This window comes from Rutilus rutilus (assembly GCF_951802725.1).
Source record: "Rutilus rutilus genome assembly, chromosome: 13".
Classification (NCBI taxonomy): domain Eukaryota; kingdom Metazoa; phylum Chordata; class Actinopteri; order Cypriniformes; family Leuciscidae; genus Rutilus; species Rutilus rutilus.
This window is the reverse complement of record NC_140218.1, coordinates 30690105-30696114: the sequence shown is the minus strand read 5'-3', so window position 1 is coordinate 30696114 and position 6010 is coordinate 30690105.

The window sequence follows — 6010 nt, the reverse complement described above, 5'->3', positions numbered from 1 at the left end:
TCAGGTGGTTTTATAGAGCATAAAAACATTTTTCTTCATTTTAATTTCATAAAATTGTCGTATTCTCTTGTTTATTGCGTGAGTAAAAAGCACACACACCTCTGTGGCCTCTTTCAAGCCTCGCATTTATTCAGCTTCCCAACAACGCCCCCTCCTGGGCAGAAACAGTACTCGGGATCTAAACCATGTAACACATCGTTATGTAGTTCCACTACATAGATTATCCCACAAAAATGACTGATAAGTAAGGGATCATGTAGCTACTGGTAGCGGATCATTATCATAAAGTGAAGTTTCTGGACCCTGATGTGAATTTTAATATTTTTATTTGTGATTAAAATGTAATATTAGGTGTGATTAATCACAGAAACCAGTGCAATTAATTACTTAAAAAAACAATCGAGACTGTTATGATATACATTTTTATGTAGAATTTTAGACAAAGTACAAATAAAGAAAATAATTCTTTAACCTTAACTAAATTAAATACTATTTTAACAATGAACTTATAAATGTATTATACAACTTACAGACCCCACAGGAACTCAAAGGGATAGTTCAGCCAAAAATGAAAATGATCCCATAATTGACTCACCCTCAAGCACATCCTAGGTGTATATGACATTCTTCTTTCAAAGTCAGATGAACTCAATCGGAGTAATATTAAAAAATATCCTGGCTCTTCCCAGCTTTATAATGGGAGTGAATGGGATGAAAAGTGCATCTATCCATCATAAAAGTGATCCATACGGATCCAGGGGGTTAATAAAGGCCTTCTGAAGCCATGCGTTTTTGTAAGAAAAATATTATGTTTTGAGTGTCAGGAGCCCGAACCAGCTTATTTCAGTTTTACTTTCATTCAAATTCAGAAAATGTTGTGACATCCAAGATTTAAATTCTTGTAAACATCTCAATAGTGTCTCAAAAGAACTTTGGTCCTGTTTCTGCAAAGATAAATACACCTGAGTGTCATCTGCGTAACAATGAAAGGATACTCCATGGCATGCTTATGAAAAATAGAACCTAAGGGTAGCATATATAATGAAAACAAAATTGGGTCTAGAATGGATCCTTGCGAAACCCCACTAGACAATGGGGTCATTTTAGAATAATGTTGACCAAAATGAACTGAAAACGTCCTATTAAAAAGGAAAAACTTGAACCAATCGAGTGCCATGCCCCAAATTCCCACTGTTTTTTCTAGGCGAGAGACTGGGATATTGTGATCAATGGTATTGAACGCTGCACTAAGATCTATAGTAAAACTAAAACCACTGAGCTGCTAGAATCATTCGCAATCAAGATATAATTTAGAACTTTCAACAAGGCCCTTTCTGTACTATGATTTGATCTAAACCCTGACTGAAAATTTTCAAAAATCTAATTTTTAACTAAAAGAGTCTGCAGTTGGTTTAATGCAACTTTTTCAAGAATTTTAGATAAAATGGCAGATTAGAAATAGGCCTGTAATTAGATAAAACATTTGGATCCAATTTTTATTTTCAAAAGAGGCTGTACAATAGCATCCTTAAAATCCATTGGAACTACTGCTGTTTCGAAACTTCTGTTAATTAAAGTCAATATACTAGGACCAATAATATCAAAAGTATGCTTAACTAATCTAGATGGAATAACATCACAAGCACAATGTGTAGGTTTTAACTGCCCAACTACCGCAGCAAAAGAATGAAAAGAAATAGGTGAAAATGTATCAAACACAGCAAGAGGGATGCTCAAACAAGTAACCCTGGGATCATATGAACCAACTTGATATTATCAATTTTCTGCACAAAAAAATTTCAGCAGATCATCATATGTGATGTTGGACAAAACAGGACATGTAGTAGTGGGATTTAGCACTGAATTAATAGTATTGAATAAAATATTAAGAGTACTGCTGTACCTTAAGATTAGATCAGCAAAATAGTTTCTCTTAGCTGACTTAACTGCATTCTGGTAGGAAGATAAAGACTCACGTAGTATATCATATGACACTTGTAATGTATCCTTCTTCCACCCACGCTCCGCTTTCCTACATGCACGCCTCAAACCTTAGCCAAGGTTCTGGTTTGGCCTTAAAACTCTTATCCCTCGGAAGGAGCAATTGAATTTAGGATAGAAGAACATACAGAATTAAAAGTATCAAGTGAAACATTCACATCTGAATGCAAAGGGCTCTCAAGTAGAGTTGATATCAGATTAAATGAATGCATTTTTAAACTGCTCAATAGAGACTGCATTTAGGTTCCGGACCTGGCGAATTGGAAATTAAGAATTACGAATGAAACAAAGGAGAGTTACAGTACAAGTAACAGGCATATGATCAGAGAGAGCTAAATTGTGAATTTTAACATCCCCAACAGCTAGGCCATAAGTTAGTATTAAGTCCAAGGTATGTCCATGAACATGTGGTGGATCCAGAAACGTGTTGTGTGATGTTAAAAGAGTTAATCACATCCAAAAACTATCCGGCGGATAGTGGAGGGACAACAAACATGCACATTGAAATCTCCCACAATTAAAAATGAATCATATTTTAAACAAATCTCACCTACAAAGACGGAAAATTCCTGTATAAAATCCTTATTATATTTAGAAGCCGATTTAGTGAAGAACTCTATTGCTATTGAAAAATTACATATTAACTTCAGTGAAAATTAATGATATGAATATATCTATATTATAAATAAATATATAATATATATGAATATGAATGATCACATGTACACAAGTATTCACAGCCTTTACCATGACACTCAAAATTGAGCTCAGGTGCATCCTGTTACCACTGATCATCCATGAGATGTTTCTACAAATTGATTGGAGTCCATCTGTGGTAAATTCAGTTGATTGGACATGATTTGGAAAGGCACACACCTGTCTATATAAGGTCCCAAAGTTAACAGTGCATGTCAAAGCACAAACCAAGCCATGAAGTCCAAGGAATTGTGAGACAGGATTGTATCGAGGCACAGATCTGGGGAAAGGTACAGAAAGATTTCTGCAGCATTTAATGTCCCAATGAGCTCAGTGGCCTCAATCATCCGTAAATGGAAGAAGTTTGGAACCACCTGGACTCTTCCTAGAGCTGGCTGTCTGGCCAAACTGAGCGATCGGGGGAGAAGGGCCTTAGTCAGGGAGGTGACCAAGAACACGATGGTCACTCTGACAGAGCTCCAGTGTTTCTCTGTGGAGAGAGGAGAACCTTCCAGAAAAACAACCATCTCTGCAGCACTCCCCCAATCAGGCATGTATGGTAGAGTGGCCAGACGGAAGCCACTCCTCAGTAAGGGTGCTTTCACACTAGCACTTTTGGTGCGCACCCGGGTTCGAATGACGTCCGAGTTCGGTTCGTTTGGATGATGTGAACGCTGTCTTCCGAACTCGGGTGTGCACCCGCGAACCGTACTCGAGTCCGCTTAAAAAGGTGGTCTGGGGTACGGTTCATGTGAACTCCAGTACAGTTCGCTGCTGATATGAAGCGAGCAATTCTATCCATTTTGACGCCTTTTCATTCACAGCGGTTACCAAGAAACACGATTACGCCCCAGCTGCAGCTTGATGACGCAAGCATACCACGATTCGGATACAAATAATATAATGTGAACACAGTCCATCGGGGGCAGGGGGAGGGGGGAGCAATCGAATTCGGGTTCGGAACAAGCAATCGAACCAAGTGTGAAAGCGCCCTAAAAGGCACATGACAGCCAGCCTGGAGTTTTGCCAAAATTACTCTCAGACCATGAGAAACAAAATTCTCTGGTCTGATGAAACAAAGATTGAACTCTTTGGCCTGAATGGCAAGCTTTATGTCTGGAGGAAACCAAGCACTGCTCATCACCTGGCCAATTCCATCCCTACAGTGAAGCCTGGTGGTGGCAGCATCATGCTGTGGGGATGTTTTTCAGCGGCAGGAACTGGGAGACTAGTCAGGATCGAGGGAAAGATGAATGCAGCAATATACAGAGACTTGATGAGATCCTGCTCCAGAGCGCTCTGGACCTCAGACTGGGGCGACGGTTCATCTTTCAATAGGACAACGACCCTAAGCACACAGCCAAGATAACAAAGGAGTGGCTACAAGATAACTTGCACCCGACTGAACATCTCTGGAGATGATCTGAAAATGACTGTGCACCGACACTCCCCCTTATGGTGCTTGAGAAGAAGAATGGGAGAAACTGCCCAAAAATAGGTGTGCCAAGCTTGTAGCATCATGCACAAAAAGACTTGATGCTGTAATTGGTGCCAAAGGTGCTTCAACAAAGTATTGAGCAAAGGCTGTGAATTCTTATGTAAATGTGTGTTTTTTATTTTTTTATAGATTATATAGATTATAAAGATTTCAAAAACTTCTTTCTTGTTGTCAGTATTGGGTATTGTTTGTAGAATTGAGGAAAAATAATGAATTTAAACCATTTTGGAATAAGGCTGTAAAATAACAAATTGTGGAAAAAGTGAAACACTGTAAATACTTTCTGGATGCACTGTATGTCCTGGTTTCTGCCGTTGAAACACACAGAGTACCACCTCAAAGTTCCTAGTTCCTGGGTAAAGCTCCTGCTGTGTAAACGCTGTTTAATTTTCTACATTATGTCTCGCCCCTGGATCGATGATGATAATTACTGCAAATAAGTTGTAGAACTGGAAAGTTGAGATTCCATCTCCAGATCATTCTGTAGTTGACTAAACTAGAACAAACCACTCTCAAGCAACGTGAGACGATAAGCAGCTTTCAAACGCTATTGGTAGTTTCAAGTCCTGAAATGTGAGAAACACAGTGAGTACAGAATGAAAGTTAAAGTTTTGTATGTGTAGAATAACAGAATACAATTGTTAAAATTTTGAGGTTAATCTTCAACCATTTATGGATCAACCAAGTACTTCAAAGTGCCACTGTGGTTGTAGTACTTCAGCAACAGGATATTCTACTGTGATTAACGCTGTGACTCACTGTCTGCATGTACTTTTTAGACAGAGCTAAAGTATGGCCACCAAAAGAAGTCTTTTGGGGGTACACAACATGCCTGCTGTCAAGAGGTGAGAGAATTCCAAGCACTTTTTACAGGTCAGGTGTTTTTTTTTTTTTTTTGCTCCAAAACTGTCTGAATGAGAAGAAAAGTACTGCTTATTACCAATAATGAAGATATTTGTGACGTTTTTAATATTGCTAAGATTTGACCTCAAAAAGGCTTTTGGCTAGAATCCATTGTCCATGCAATGGGTTATAAATCTTGCTGAGTAGTATAATCCTATTTAGTTCTATTTACCTAATAAAACTGAATCAGTGGATTAAGTCTCTGTTATTGTGCATTATGACTTAGCAAATGGGAGCTTAAGATATTAATAATTTTGATACTCGAGACCTGAAACATCTTCAGCACCAAACCAAACTAGAGGCCCTATGTGTTCTGTTCTTACAGCTGAAATGTCATTAATTACTAGACATTTAGTTTTTAGTACAAAAAATATTTTTTTAAAAATCAAGCATTTGTGGATCAGATTGCTTAAAACTCATTCATTATGATTCACCTTAATCACCGTTGCTGTTACTTTACTCAAAAGATGTGTGTGGTTGGTTGCATTGCTCAATCGTGGCAATAAACGTTCACTTTCATAGGTTCACTCTTACGTCGTCACATTATATACGTGCACGCGCCATCTGCTCCTCAGATTTCTCTGCCTTCACATTTTAAGCCATTCGGTCTCGGTTTTTCTGGCCCAAATATTGGATTTAGCATCAACATTCTTCATCTGCACTTCAGCGACTGCGAATAGTGGAACTCAGTTCTCCTTTCAGTGAAGTGCCATGGAGTTTCGTCGTTGCCTGACGCCATGCGCTCGCTTTATTGCGAGTGATGACCCTCACAGTAAGTGTGTAAAATGTTTGGGTTTTTCGCATGCGCGCGAGGCTGTTCTAGGCTTGTCAAAATGTAAATTTTGTGACAACCTGCTTCTCAAAACCCTCCGCTTTAGGCTCGCGGTTTTTGAGAAGGAGTCATTCGTTTCC